Genomic DNA, 16,214 nt, shown 5'->3' with positions numbered 1-16,214 from the left:
ATAGCCTAGAACATCTCAGACTCTGTGGGACTCATTCCAGTGTTCTGAATAGGCTTAGAATGTCACCTTTAATGCAGTAGTGGTGTGTCATGCTTCAGAACAAGATATGTTGAACGTAGCTATCATGTTTTGCAGGTTGCCTCTGGCAGAAAAATTACGTGTGCTGGATAGTGTTGGAATTGCATGATATGTGAATTAGAAGCAGAATACAGATGAAACAGTAATTTGGGGAAAATGGAAAAGAAGGTGTGGGGTGAGGGAGATGGAAAAGAACAAAAAGTAATAAACTAGAGGAAATCCTTACCATGGAAGAAGTGGATCCGATCAGCTGGGAAAGGGGGGCTGCTCTGTTGTTTTATCAATCAGCACAATTTTGGTCTAAAGCCAATGCATGAACAAATGAAGAGTAGCAACGTACCAGAGACTCTGCTGCCATTTTGCTGTGCTACTTAGAAATAAATGAACAAGCATTGAGGTAGCTCTACAACTACTGCTCCTGAATACAAAGATTATCTGATTAAAAATAGGTTTCAAGGCACATTTAATCTTTCTGCAAGTCTTCAGGCAGCTTCTCTGCTACATCAAGTTATTATTGCCTACACGGCATGGGGAGGGTGGACAGCTTGGGTGCAAAATCAGATTGTTATAGTGATCAATGTGAAGAATCTGTGGTGGATTGTATATAACTCAAAGGAAAAAAAAAGAGAACCGAATGAGTGCACAGCTTTCATATTTATTACCTTTACAGCTTAAAAAACCCAACTCATACAGCAGAAAAACAGATGTGAAAAGTATCACTTGTGCTTTCCACAGACTTGTTTGTTTGTCTGTTTTCACCTGTGTGTGATTTCATAACGTAGTCCAAGACTTCTGTGTTTACTTTACTTTTTAAAGTTTAAAAATACGTTTGAAGCCATTTGGAAGCACAGCAGAAATGAAAGGTTGCCCAAGTGTGTTTTTCGTGTGCGTATAGGTAGGAAAATGAATGAATCACCACAGTACACATACACCATGGGAAGACTGAAGTTATTCCCGCTGACATTGGAAGAAGTTGATTCCTTCCTCCAAATCAAGTAAAATTAAGCGATGTCATGGATCGCTTGCATATTGGTAAATAAGTAATGACCTTTGTTTTAGGTGGTTGCCCTGCCTGGAGCACCTACTCTTGTATAAGTCACTCGCCGAGGAGACCAGCTCCAGTGCGGGTAAGTCCGCACTGGGGAAGGGAAACGCGGCAAAAAAGGGTCGGCCGGGGGCTCGTTTTCCAGGCTTTTAAAGCCAGGAAAAGCGGCCAGGCCGAGCCGGTGCCCGGCGCTTCTCGGGGGCGGAGGCAGCTGAGGAGCCGAGGGCGGGGCCAGCGCCCCCGGCGGCAGATTTAAACGAGGCGTAAAGACGTCAACGGTCGCTCGCTGAGGGGACCAGCTCCGGGGCGGGTAAGTCCGCACCGGGGAAGGGAATCGCGGCAAAAAAAATGTGATTCTTCATTGCACCTCTCTAAAATGTCCCAATACAATTTGTGGCAGTTAACGTGCATTTGGAATAACATGTGGTTTGTATTTGTTTTGCAATCATTAACAAATGGTAACCGCCCTTGCTTGGAGTTGCTGGTTTTGTGTTGTGCTGTGAAGGACAGGTCTTTCTTTTCCATTTTGATACTCATTCTTCATTTCATTTCTTTCGCCCTTGCCCAAATGCATTGCAGTCCTCTTTCGTTGTTGCACCCAGTCTCAGCTCTACACTGTTGCACCTAACCAGCCTCTACATCCTAATAACACTCTGCTATTTAGGCTGGACGTCGTGTTCCAGAAACTGTTCAGTCTTTCTTTACTATACATGCTTTTTCCCCCTCACTGTACCTCTTACTAGAAACAAATGCTGACTTCTTAATATCATACTGCCAACCTAAATAGCATATATTGTCAAGAATACACCTTGCATTCGTAGGAAAAACAACTACCTGTTGCAAACATGAAACAAATTCTGTTAAGTCCACCTCTTTACTTCATTTTAAATGCGGTCAATTTAAGTATCAAAGACACGCACAAAGAGAAACTTTCTTTGGTTATGAGTTTTTGTAATTAATCATCTTTATTCTCCAGACTGTTAGATCTTTCTTTTCTTTTCTATTCAATATACCTACCAAAAAGCATCACCTGAAAACATCACACCCCCAAAAGTGGGCCTCAGGTTTACCTTTGGTAGTAACAGGTAACAAGTGTTTGATAGCAAAATCTGTGGAAAGGGGGGAAAAAATATCACTAGGTAGCTTATTTCTGTCAAAGGAAGAGAGGAAGTACAACTGGATTTCTCTACATACATATTTATGTCCAAAGATCACTTTTCTTCTGATGTATCTTTCTTTGCATCCTTTCTAAGTGCACGTTGCTGGCTCGTGCCCAAATTCTGTCCATCTGTATCCCTTTCTCTGCAGGGCTGCTTGCAGTGCGTTCTTCTCCCAGTCTGTACTGATATTAGGAATTGTCCCTACCCAGGTGCAGGACCTTGTACTTGGCCTTCTTGAACCTCATGAGTTCTGCGCGGGCCCACTCCTGAAGCCTGTGAGGACCCCTGGATGGCATCTCTTCCCTCTATCAACTGCACCACGTCCTGAGCGTAAGTAGATTCTAACTTGTTTCCAAGACTGTCAGAGTTTTGCAATGTAGTTTGAATTCAAAAACAGAGAAACAAGAGATGAATAATCCAGCTTCTGTGCTCAGGATAACCTGAAATGAGCATGGTTTGGGCCAGGTAGGTGTGGAAGACAGAAAAAGAACAACTCGTGTATTTTTCTGTGTGCAAATGTTATAAAATATCTTTTTAATTTTAGTTTCTTGCTCATATACAAGAAATATTTTTTGAAATATTTATTAATTTAGTAACTGTTTACTAAGCATTTTGCTGGTTAGTATTCTTGCAATATACTACCTCTAATGTAGTAGCATCATTTTGACTCAGTCAACTGGCTCTCCTGGATTCCCATCTCAGAGGCTGCTGAGATGCCTGCCTGGGCATTGAGGATTCAGTGTGGCAGCAGGATAGTCAGGGACTGAGAGCTGGACGGATTGATTTAATTGCTTGTTATTATCTTTTTCATTGTGCCTAATTTACTCAAATTAACATAACTTCCATTTGTCTTTTAGCCGCTCTTACTGGGGCACGTTTCTTGTAACCATTGCCAATCCAGATTTTCCTGTGCTCTGATTTTTAGATAGCTATTTGTCAATTAACACAGGAATGGAGGTGGGTAATGATGTACAGATTATTTGTAAAACCACAACTGCACAGGCAGGTGTTTTTTCAGAACTGAAAACATAATACTCAAGCCCATTCCTGTGCAAAAAAAAAAAGAAGTCACTGAAGTTGTGATCAGCTTTACAGATGCTGTGGAACATTTTCTTTGAGTAAAGGCACATGTTTGTATTGGAGCTCAAATTCAGATTAGAGCTAGTGCATGCTGTTGGACTAAGATAATGGATATCAATGAATATACCTGTTCCTGCTTTGTGTCGAGTGGAGGCTGATGGCATCCTTCTGAGTATCAGCCTTAAAGACTATAAGCTCTTCTTCCTATAACTGTCTCTAGCACAGGCTGGTGACATTCCCTTTGGTGTCTTTAGCTCTGAAATTATTCCTCGTTAATTCCGTGTTATTTTCAGATCTAAATTGCAAGAAGCTGCTGGAGCTGTAACGTGGATTTCTTTCTCCCATATGGCACTTAATCTGTAACGCTTGACATCCTGCTTTGCCCTGTTATGTTTTTTAACTTTGTGTCCCCAGATTGCCTACCAGGGTGTAAGCATTATGCAACACTGAAGAAGATAGCTGGGTGGTTTAGGTCTGTCTCGTAACAGATTCCCCAAACAGTCACTAGTCAGTCCTCATAGCAATTTTTTGTGCTGTCCTTTTTAGGCACTTCCAGGAGCTTTTAAGAGGACCTTTACTGAGAATGAAATAAATTATATAATGTAGGACTGCTCTATATTACACTCTTCACATTATGTGTTTCCCCTGTATTACATATGTAAACCTAGAAAGCTTGAAACAGCACTTTCACTCACTTGCAAACCAAGTCTTGCAGTAGATTTAAGGTCCCTAGCATGTTAACTGTATTTAAAAGAATGACCTTCTACATTAAACACTATTTCAAAGGGTAAGCACCTCAGAAGTCCCACTTTGCATTTATCCCAGTCCCACTGGGATATACTGTCTTGAACTTGCTGTGTGCACTGGACCTGGGTTACCCTGTAGAAGTGAAAGAAGGAAGACAGAAATCCTTGTGCAAAAGAAGACCATTAGATTAAAGTTGGTAGTAGTAACTGGATGTCCTCTCAAAGTATCTGTAAGATTATCACAGAGAAAATCTGGCTTGACAAGTCTGGGTTTAAGGCTTAGTTGTATTCTGACACATGCAGTGACATTGCAGTATATTTTGAAAATTTCTGTTCATTAGCACTCCTGTGGGGCTTTAAACATGTACTTATGTGTCTGTTTTTGGGCCCAAACAATTTGCAAAAAGCTTCAACCACCACCAGATAGTCAACGAGTCTCACGGAGATTCCTGATCATTGTACGCAACGGGGTGTGGGTGCATTGAAGAATTTGATTTAAAAACAAGCCATAAAAGTAAGATTGTGGAAAAGCTTGATGTGTAATTTCTTCGCTATGTGGCATAGTCACATAGAAGATTTTTGGAGAGACTAAGGCAGCCATTCCACAAATTTGGGACTTTGAGCAACAAGACTAGCTTAGAGAAGCTTTGTTTCCCTCAGTTTTTTCCCCATTCCCCTTCAATTTCTCCACCTTTTACCACGTACCTTGCCTGGGCCTCTGCAAAGAAAAGGGTTATATTTAACCTGGATCAATTCACTGGTCTGGCTCACAATATGGTTTTGTAAAATGGTAGCGTCAGCAGTCTGGAGGAGATGACATGCTGCAGCAGGGAGCAAGAGCAGCTTGGAGTGAGAAGGGAACCATTTTAGCTGATTTCACTCTTGCAGTCCCTGTACTGTGCAGCAGCCTGAGTGTCTCTGTCTCTTAGCAGCTATTAAAAATGTTCGCTGTATCTTTTGTATTCTTGAAATTGAGATGCGGAGCCTTTCAAGCGAGTTGTCCTTCACTAAGCACAGACTTCCTCATAACTTGCAATCAGTGGGAGAAGAGACAAAAAACTTTCATTCAAATTTCCAGGTAAAAGAAGCAGCATTTTTCTAGATGTGTTACAGAAAATTAAAGCTACAGCTATTAAAAAAAAAAAAAAAAGAAAAGAAAAAAAAAAAGTCTTAATCATTTTTGAAAACATATGCTACCAGTGAAGGCCAGCCTGGATTTGAAGTTTCATTAACATTTAAAACCACTACAAAGGAAACTTCAAAATACAAAAAAAAAAAAAAAAAAGAATTGCACTTTGCATCTTTGTCTTGTGCTTTATTACTGTTTTCAGTACATACCTTAACTTCATTGGACTGACAGTGACCTAAAGCTTTGCAGTAAACCACAAAGTTTTGCTGCCAGTTTGCTGTGACTGCTCAACTACATTTGGTAGGAAGATAGATCTATTATAAAATTCAGAACTGTCACCTGAACAGGCATAAAATGTGACATGTTGCAGATAACAGGGGAAACAATACAATGATAAATATGACAGGTGTAAAAGATAAAAGAACGGTATATCAAGTAGTGAAAATATGTCCCAGTAAAGAGAAAGATTTTCAAAACAGGCATTGATTCCTGTAAGATGACTTCAAATGACAAATTAAATTAAGATGAAGTGATGCTCTTGCAATAAGCAGAAGATATGACACACTGATGTGATAGACAGAAAACATAATGAAAGCAAGACAGCAGCACAATGCAGAAGAAAATTAAAATGCATCTGAGATATCTGGTGATTAAGACTTTGATCCCACTAACAAGTATGCATGTATTTAGCTTTCTGAATGGTTTCAGTGATGCTTTCACATCAGTTCAGTGAGTACATACAAAAATAGCAGAAAATAACAGACTGAAATGCTTGCCCTAAAAGAAGTCTAGAGGTGCTGATAAGACTTTACACTCAGAAACATTTTTTCTTAGTCATTTCTCTGGGAAAAACGAATTAATCAAAACAGTACATTGGATATTTGAAATCTGGAGTGTTGAGCACATCAAATGTCTTTAATCTTCAACTGAAGTTTTTGACACAGGAATTAATAAGTCACTAAAATTCTTAGACTTGTGTTTAATCCCTTGAACAAAAGTCATTTTTCTAGAAGGTTAAAAGTGCAAATAGAGGAGGATGCGAATCATTCATGGCTTAAAACTAAGCAGAAAAAGACACAGTGTTACAGAAAGCTCACTGCACTTAACATTTTCTGAACGGTTAAGAGGCTCGCATGTTGGAGGGAGCAAGAGAAGTGTTACAGGAGGAGAAGTTTTCAAAAGCCTGGTTCAAAAATTCTTAGTATAGCAAAATCCTAAACTCGACTGCTACTTCCTAACCTTATTTGGGACATAGGCTCCACCCTTCTGAAAATCCTGGTGTAGTCTCATGCTCAGCTTTACATCAGTGAGTTTAGCCTCACTGAAAGGAAGTAACTTTTGTATGCTTTCATGGAGGAGGCCATGTTCTTGTATTTGGAAAATGTTATTTTGTCTAGCACAGATCTGTTCTTTCTTCTACAAGGAGATTCCAGAGGCACTGTCTGCCTGAATCAGACCTACATACTAATAGAGTTGGGTTTCCCTGTGAACATACTAACTGAAGATATTGAAATAAATGCTTTGTTTGCTTATAAATTTTATCTTCCATAACAAGGAGGATTACCTGAATATGGATTTCTCCTAAAATGGGCAGAAAATTGTGTGGAAGTCTACCTTACTAGCTATGTATAGCTGATAGAAGGAGTGCATAGTGATCTTTGCTTTCTTCAGGGGCTGGGCTGGTCCACTCAGAAAAGTGGATGCTAAGTCCCTGAAGGCAGGACATATCTGCACAGCGTATACTCAGCGTGATGTGTCTGCTTTTTCTCATCTTCTGTCTTTCTACATGTTATACTATCAGGCCTCTTTTTAAATACCTTGAAAATAAGAGATTTAAAATGAAAAGGGGGAAAAGGAACAGTCTCACTACAGGATTTATGTTGTAAATAACTTGGCATTGAAATTAATGTTTCTGAGCTCCTGTTTTCTCTCAAGATGATAAAGCTATCTTTGATTTTTCTTATCATTTGTTTTCGTTTATATATTAGAGTCCTTCCTGACTTTCCCTTTTTTATCAAAAATAAGCACAAAGTCCCGTGGGCAAAGTTGTTGTTTGCCAATAGAACCCTGCAGTAGCCTCAAATGGAAGAACCCACAAACCTATTTCTGTTTTATATAATGCTCTTAACTTGAAGACCCAGAATTTGTTCATCCTGAAAATCTGCTTGTCAGATTGCTGGACCTGGCTATGCATCCTTTCCTAGAGTGTCACAGTTCTTTTCTCTTATGCGTAGGCAACTGGTAATTTAGAGCTTCTAAACCAGGCTTCTGGTGGCCAGCTATAGTATCTTAGTACTATAGTATAGGCACGCTGGGGAATTGCAGGGGTTGTTCCCAGAGTGCTGCTTCTAGCTTGTGAAATCAAAGTGCTGTGAAGTCTTGGAATGAATGGCAAGCAACGTGATTATCAAAATCCTGCAGCTTTCTAGCACAGGTTCAAAGCAACTGGCAAAGAGAGGTGACAATTAAAGAGATAGTACTGATGCTACTGTGTAGAGAGACAAAAAATCACAAAAGACACATGTTGACACAGCCTATGTTGATACTGTAAGTAAGTCCTACAGGAAGACAGACATGTAGCTGGTGTCAACCTCCAAGAGATATTGTCCCTTAAGTACAGTGATGGAACAGCATTGCAAGCAGTCATGGTAACTGCAAGAAAACATGTGTCTTTACAGTTGTCTCCCAGAAGAAACAGATAAACTGCAAGGAAGCATTGATGTCTTTAAAAGTGTTAACAGTAAGAGATGTATAGAGGATGACATCTTTCCTGCACTAGGCACAGGAACCAGGATAGGCACTAGAATAAAATATCTCATAACAGCCCCTTTTTAAATCAGATTCTGATATCTGTAAGGGAGAAAGTAGTTTGTTGCAGGAATAATGAGATCCTACAAATTTGATATCACTAAAATAAAAACGTATTTCTTTTTTCAGCAAGGACTATTTACTCTGGCTCCTCCATGACATGGTTAATACTTGATTAATATTCTGCTTTTAAATGCCAGAAAAGAAAACCGGCAGAGTTTTACTTCTTAATTAGCTTCTTACTTTCCATTTGCAAAGATTATATGTCATCTAACATGCTGGGTTCTGTCTCACTAGAGAAATTGAGCACTTTTAAGCAGAATATACTTTTAAGTTGTTCGTAGTTGGAATAATTGAGTCTACGGGAACTTCCACTGTAACAGAGCCAAAACTTCATTTAAAAAAAAAAAAGGCAAGCAACAACTCCTCTTCTGATTTAAAGCCATAAGAAAAAGTTATATTTATTACAATGAGATTGTGTGAAATATGGGACCTCATATATAAGCTTTAATATAAGAAGTACATCGATAGCATAAAGGGATGGAAGACTGGGAAGAGAAGAACTATTCCAAAGTGTTACTGTGAAGGAGTGCCACAAGAGCTGACGGAAGGCTTTTCTTCAAGAATGAAAATGAATATAAATGATTGTACAAACTACGGAGTTTAATATATGGGAGTATAATAGGAATATAATAATCTAATTTAAACTTGTCACTCATCCCACATGTGTAAACTCTAACGGACTGTTAGAAACTCAAGACCTTTTATTGTCTCACTGCGGTCCATACATATCTCTTTCTGAATTTGACTCAGCAAGTCTACATGGAAGGGTATCTAAGTTGGTGTAATTTGCATGCTGAGAAGGTGTAGGAGGAATAGTTAGAAAACATGCAAGTAATAAAAAGTATATAAAAGTATGATACCTTATACCATTATTTGGGTGTTGGCTAGATCGTATTGTGTAGCTACAAAGTTTGTCAAAGATATTGAAGACTCTGAGCAAGCTTTAGACCAACCAGTGAGAGTACTCTGAGCAGACCAGTTTTCAGGTACAAATCAGAAAAAAGCCAAGAAAGAATTAAGTGTTTCATGGATAAATTAATTGCAGCACTCAGATACGCTCATTTAAAGAGAACTTGAACATGGCTAAATAAACACTGTTTGCAGCAATGACTGTAGTGGGAACAAGGTCTTGGGATCCTAATCTTGGATTTCCATAGTCTTAAGCGTGCCCCTGAACAAAACCAATGGCTCACTGTTTTGCCCTGTGTCTACCAGTGGACAACAGTATGTGATCACAGAATCGTAGAATAGTTTGGGTTGGAAGGGAGCTTTAAAGGTTGTCTAGCCAACCCCCCTGCAATGAGCAGGTCTAATGGTGTGGCACCAACCTCTGAACAGAGATCTTGTTTGGCAGAAGGCACTTGCCAGAGAAGAGAGACTGCAGAACTCACAGAAGGGTTTAAAATCTGTTTAAAAGAACTGTTAGAAATCATAGAGATGAACCGAGCTGTACCGAGCCTCCTAAGGAACACAAAAATCATGAAGAAACATTTCACATCCATACAGAACCAAATGTCTGTGTTGGTATTAAATCATCATATGGAATGGTATAAATAAATTGGCTCTCTGGTAAGCAAAGCTAAAGCTTAAAGCAAAATCATTTGATAAAGACAAGGGAACCCTTAAGGTGAAAATTACAGTTCAAAAGCAAAGTGCATCTGATCATAAAGCAAACTAGCAGACATGAAAGAGGTAAATAAAAAAAAAGTTGGCACAACCTAAGCTGAATTTGATTAACTGACCAGAACATTTGATACGGGAGGAAAAAGAAACAGGATATCTGTGATAGCTGTGGGAAGGTCTTATTTCCTACAGCTGTTATGGCTTTTTTCTGGCAGTGAACTCACAGAATGTTTTTAATTCTTATAACTTTGTCTTTCGTGTCATAAAACATTCACAACTCTAGAGAGTATTCTTAAACAAAGAAGTACCTAATTACACCTCCCATATGTTTCCTACTCTCCTGTTTCAGAAAAGTTGTATATGTACAATAGCTTGCAATTGTTCTTTTTCCTAATTGATATAGCTGCCTTGTCATCCTAATATCTGAACAATTTTAACAAAAAAAAAAATATATATATCAGCAGTCATTCTACCTCATAGAGTCACTAATAATCTTCCAAAGTGTAAATTTCTTTGGATTAGATGCTTTTGTTTAGGAGATTTCAATCAAGTCAATGTTGGTGTTATGAGTAATTGTGCAGTAAACTCTCAGATCCTTTTCCAAAACTTATTTTTTTGACAGTTGCCTAAGAGTTCCTTCTGAAAAGATAAATATCACTTGTACCCCCAGAAATCTGGGAAATGCAAGTTAAGTTATCAGTTGTTCTCCGGTGCACCAAGCTGCAAAAGGAAAACATCTCTTTCACAACATGCTAAGGTTTATTTTGGGAGTGTGGACTAGCAATGTGAACAAGATCAGCAGGAATGTTTTTTCACCTTCTGGCCAGTTCTACTAAAAGTATTCTTTGTGTCCTTGACAGAGAGCACTAACTTCACAAAGGCCTAAGGTCTGAAACGTAAAAGAATGAATTTTTTCATTAAGTTGTAAAGAGGAACATCGCTGGGAATGAAAAAGCAGTGTATACACTAACTGTGTGCATATTGTGTTCTTGGAGAAACAGGGCCCAACTCTAACATAGCAGAGAAGCAAGTTACTTTGATTGAAAACTTGTGAGCATGAACACTTGCAGTACTGAAAAGACTGCTTTCAGCTGAATAGGGAAGTAAAACTTCATCCCACTTCTTAATGGAGAAAGACTTAAAACATGCTGTAGGAACACCTTCAAGTGTCAGGGACTAGAAGGTGAGTTGAAATGTGTTATTCTATAAGGCAGTCTCTACACTATTATTTTTGAATGGTTGAGGCTGGAAGTCTTGTTGCATATATGAAAATGAACACTCAAGCTGTTTTAAGTGCAGATAAATTCATGAAGTAGCACATTTCTATGTTTTCTCCTTTTTTTTTTTTCCAATTTAAGGAAATGTTTTGGGAAAAAAAAAAAAACACCTCTCCTACCAGGGACTTCACAGACATCAAGAAAAAATTGTTTTTTCCAGAAGGTGTCCTCCTTCTTGAGTTCAAAAAATAGTATTGTATGTATATAAATACTGCAAAATGTTCTGCAAATGCATTCTCTAATAATAATTCTGATATTTTAAAACATAATCCAGTACTTGGCTTTGTGAGTGTAGAAATGTCTAAAAGATTGAAAATTATAGGATTTTCAAGAGTTCTTTTGCAAAAAATCTTTTTGATGTCAAAGTATGAATATTGGAGACCATAACTTGGAAGAGTTACAAATCTCATATGTTCCTTAAAGTAAGGCTTCTAAAAGCAATTGCTGTGGTTTAGAATTCACTCTGAAATCTAGATTTGAAGCTTTTAACGAAAGATGGTTTAATTTCAAAAGTCCTGGAAGTGGAACACATTTGTTTAGAAGGCAATTGACATTTTAGGGTGGTGTTTTCACATTCTTTTGTTTGAATACCAGGCTCAATGGCTGCAGTACATTATTCTGCACTATCAGTCATATTTGCATAATGTTAGGATAATAAATGAGTACATTATTTTCCACAAAAACCACAAAGAGATTGCAACCTTTTTTTTTTTTAAAAAAAAAGATAAAAATCACAGTTCATACTTAAATAGGTGGCTACAAGAATCAAGAAAAAGAGACCTCTCCCCTCTTCCTGAAGTAGCTACCTTTTCAGTGGTTAAGACTACAGCACTTGAAAAAGCTACTAAAGCCAAGGGACATTCTGTCAAATAAGGACTGAAAGCCAGCTGTGCTTTGATCATTAAATGCCATATTTGTGCACCTTATAGGGAATTTAGTTGGATTGTAGCTGTCATTTGAAAGTTTAGTATCTACCTAATGCTGGTGCTGATGGAGCCTTTGTATGACAGATCTTTGATGGGGAGGAACTGAAGTGAGGGCAAGGCATCATTCAGTGAATTCATCCTCTGTTGCACTTCTGGAATTCAAGTTTTGATCATCAGGTTCATTGAATACTTTTATAACTGTGGTCTGTAAAACCTGCACAGACGTCTCAAAGTGAACATGCTTTGTTCACTTTGACATGCAGTTCCTTTTGATAGAGCATGCCGGTATGAAGACCAGAAGAACATCCTGTTAATCATTTCTACTCTAATTTTAGTGATGAATGGGGAAAAATTCTAGGTTCCTGAAGAAGATTTACCACAGAGCTGCAGTATGCTCTTTTACATGGACTTCAGAAAAATAAATAAAATCAATTGTTCAACATTGTAACTATTTGCCAGAGTTTCAGTTAACTGTGTTAACTGTACCTTCTGGCCTGAAGTTTAATTTTTGGGGGCCATAGGCACCCAAATATATAGTGTATAATATTCCTCAAAGTTAAAAATCTGAATTCTTCCTTTCCTTCTCCGAATATAATTATTCGTTACACATTTACTAATTCTAGGGATTTATAGAGTACTTACCACTGTAAGTACCTGAGGACCTAATACCATAAAAAACACATTAGGTTACATCCAAAAGATTGATAGTTTCTTTCCTTCCAACACTGCTTGACCTGACTTGCCATACCTGATCTGGATTCTGATCAGGATGTTGTGACAGCTTGTAGACCTTCCACTACTCTTTTGTGTGACACCACAGCTAAAGTGTGAGTCGCTCACCACTTCATTATTGTTTTACGGTGAATGAGCTGTTTATGCTTTGCTCATCCTTAGATTGCTTAGAGGGAAACCTAGTGACAAGTTATATCTGGACTCCAAGCTGCATGTTGAATTCTCTTTTGAAACTAGAAAGTGATGCGGAAAGCTATACAGCTTTCCAAGGTTTGAACTAAATTATGGCCTTGACAGCAGTGGCAGTGACCTTTTCAGGACGAAAGCCAGCTTGGGGGAACATGATTAATGTACCTTCACCTTAAGAAGCAGCACTTTCAGCTCCTTTTCATCCTGTTTTTATCAAGTGTTGTACTGTCTAGATCAAACCTAGACAGTCTGCAAGTTCAAATAATGTGTGGTTTGGTCTCTGTCTGGAGTTCCTGAAAAGTGTTCAGCTCAGTGGTTTGTGTCTGGTTTTGTTTAGTAAATATCAAGATGTTTTCCGGCCTTCCCACATTTTTGTGGGGTTTTGTTCACTTTCGCACTCATTTCAGGGACTGCAGTGGCCGTGAAAGTGTTGTGGACTGACAGGAGATGAGGATATGCCATGTTGTCCCTGGTGTAGCTCTGAACAACACAAGGTTGCTCTTAATCATTTTGACAGTAAGGGTAGCTTAATAAAAGTCCATGGCACTCTGAGAAGGAGCTAAGCCAAGACAGGTGGTTGATTCCTGTGTCTCTTTTCGAGGCATTAGATGTTTCCTGTAAGGAATTATCAGCAAAGTAAAAGTGAATTTTGAGTTCAAAGTTTTGCTGACATTATAATGTAATATACTATAACAGACCAAAAGAACAAACTGTGTCAAACAGGCAAAAAAAATGAAGTGAAATCGTTTTACCTTTTCAATATGAAGTATTTCTTGTAGAACATGTCGATTTGATTGAATCAGCATTTTTTAAAAGAAAATTATTCTGTTGGGAAAACTTCTAAGCAGTTTTTCTGTAGACACAGTTCCAAATCAAACAATCTCAAATTTATTTATTTTTTTAAATCTAACAAATGTTTCTCATTTTATCCAGTTGACCTGTACATCAATAAGATGTCTATCTGAATATTTGGAAATATTTCAAATTGGAGAAGAATATATATTCTAAAATAATTATTTGCAGATGATAGACCAGAGAGAATACTAGTTCTTTGTACTAAATCACTTGAGATGGCAGCGTGAAACATTCTGGAAACTGCTGGAAAATACTGAAATGAGAAAAATAAATGGAGTCAGATGATGTATGCCTTATTTTAGCACTAGAGTATGAGTGGAATAAGCTTTTTTCCTCAAAATCAATTACACATTGTGCTTCTGAAACATACTTAGTAGCAGTGGTGCTCATTTTTAACAAGCATCTGTAAGTCCTAGCTCTCTTCCAAACAGAGGTCTTGGCAATCTCACCACCAGCCCAGCCATGAACTTTCCTTTCCCTCCTTTATCTATAAATCTGCTTATGGCTGAGAATATTGCTAGGATTTTTCCTTGGCTTTACTCTGCTTTTGTGAAATCTTTTTTTCTTTTTTTTGTGAATAACGTGCCTTAATCTTTTCTTGTCTTAATCCATCTCTAGAATTCTTTCTTTTATGGCCTTTTTAAACTCCAACGTGGAAAATCTGTCCCTTGGAAATCAATTGGAGCTTTGCCATTGACCTCAATGTAGCTAGGAGTCTAGCTTTTATTTTTTTCCATAAATTATGTTCTCCTGAACGCTGAGATCTCATGCAGCACTCAGTATGAGAAAGGTGTCGGGCTTCTCAAATGTCTTCCATGAGTTTTGTGTGCAAAAGATGGGCAGTCCTTACCCAACAAGACTTCCAAAGAAGTATCCTATAGCAAAAGGAGAATCAGAGATAACAACTGTCTGTTGCTGGACTAGGTCGGTCACCAAAGATAGGGACGTAGACAAAGTGGAGAAGTTTAATGTCTTCTTTGCCTCTGTCTTCAACACCCATGATGGGCTCCAAGACCTCCAGAGCCCGATGTTGGAAGACCAGGACTGGAGAGATGATAAAATCACCACCAACACAGAACTTGTTTGAGACCTGCTGCTCCAGCTGGATGTGCATAAATCTATGGGACCTGATGGGATTCATCCCAGGGTGCTTAAAGAGCTGGCTGATCTCATTGTGTGACCTCTCTCCATTATTTTTCAATGGTCTTGGGAGTTTGGAGAGGTCACAGTTGACTGGAAGCTGGCAACTGTTATCCCAATTTTCAAGAGGGGTAAGAAGGAAGACCATGGTAATTACAGGTCTGTCAGCCTCACTTCAGTGCCTGGTAACATTATGGGGCAGGTTATTCTGGGAGTTAATGAAAAACACTTGAGAGACAACACAGCCATTGGTTGTAGCCAGCATGGATTCATGAGGGAAAAGTCTTGCTTAAGTGACTTAATTTCCTTTTATGACAAGATCATACATCCAGTTGACCAAGTGAGACCTAGATGCGGTGGTTTTGGATTTTAACAAAGGTTTTAATAATGTCTCTCACAGCATCCTTCTGGGTAAAATGTCCAGCACAGCTAGACAAGTCCATATTTTACAATGCATATAGACAAATACAAATTGGGGGATTGGAAAGTAGCCCCACAGAAAGAGATCTGGGGGGTTGGGCTGATGGCAAGTTGAATACAAGTCAAGAGTGTGCCCTGGAGAGGAGAAGGCTGAGGGGTGACCTCATCGCACTCTGCAACTTCCTCAAGAGGGGCAGGAGAAGGGGAGGTGCTGATCTCCTCTCTCTGATTACCAGTGACAGGACACGAGGAAATGGAATAAAGCTGTGTCAGGGAAGTTCATATTAGGAAAATGTTCTTCACTGAGAGGGTGGTCAGTCATTGGAACAGGCTTCCCAGGGAATGGTCATAGCACCAACACTGTCAGAGTGCAAGGAGCATCTGAATGATATTCTTAGTCATATGGTTCAATTTTAGGTAGTCCTGCAAGGAGCAGGGAGTTGGACTTGATGATCCTTATGGGTCCCTTCCAACTTGAGATAGTCTATGATTCTATGAAATTCTAACAAATTCTCAAATATCACATCAATGAGTTGTGCTCAAATGCTACCCTTTTTGTTTGAGTTCATTTGTCAGGATTTGTTTTGACTTGTTAAGCTACCAGGAGGTATATTGATCTAACTGAGGTAGCTGAGGAAAAACTTGGAGAGAGGGCTGACAGAAGCTATTCTTCCTTCAACTGCAGTATAAGGGCTATCTCAAACATGTAGTCAAAGAACTGTAAACAGTAGGAATGGTAGCCAAATATTCCATGACTTCTGTATCTTTTACATCACTGCTTAAAAATGATGCTGAGGATTTAATATGCACCAAAACTCAGCATCTATGAACTGTAACACTAATACCTTAAAAAAGATGTATTTTCTTTGACAAACAAGTATGCATATGACTGTCTTGAAAATAAAAAATCCACAAAGATAAAGTATCAAATAAATATAATCTA

At 38.6% G+C, this 16,214-nt stretch overlaps 1 long non-coding RNA gene across 1 annotated transcript in view; it reads left to right on the top strand.

Moving 5' to 3' along the window:
• Positions 1 to 16,214, top strand: part of LOC134516755 (uncharacterized) — a 162,511-nt gene that overhangs the window by 123,476 nt on the left and 22,821 nt on the right. Inside the window, exons 3-4 of the long non-coding RNA XR_010071425.1 lie at positions 1,138 to 1,205; positions 2,493 to 2,613. This is a non-coding gene — a long non-coding RNA (uncharacterized LOC134516755). The remainder of the gene's footprint in view (positions 1 to 1,137; positions 1,206 to 2,492; positions 2,614 to 16,214) is intronic.

The sequence above is a fragment of the Chroicocephalus ridibundus genome, chromosome 5 (assembly GCF_963924245.1).
Source record: "Chroicocephalus ridibundus chromosome 5, bChrRid1.1, whole genome shotgun sequence".
Classification (NCBI taxonomy): domain Eukaryota; kingdom Metazoa; phylum Chordata; class Aves; order Charadriiformes; family Laridae; genus Chroicocephalus; species Chroicocephalus ridibundus.
The sequence above is the reverse complement of the archived record's forward strand: the minus strand, read 5'-3'. Positions and strand labels throughout refer to the sequence as shown.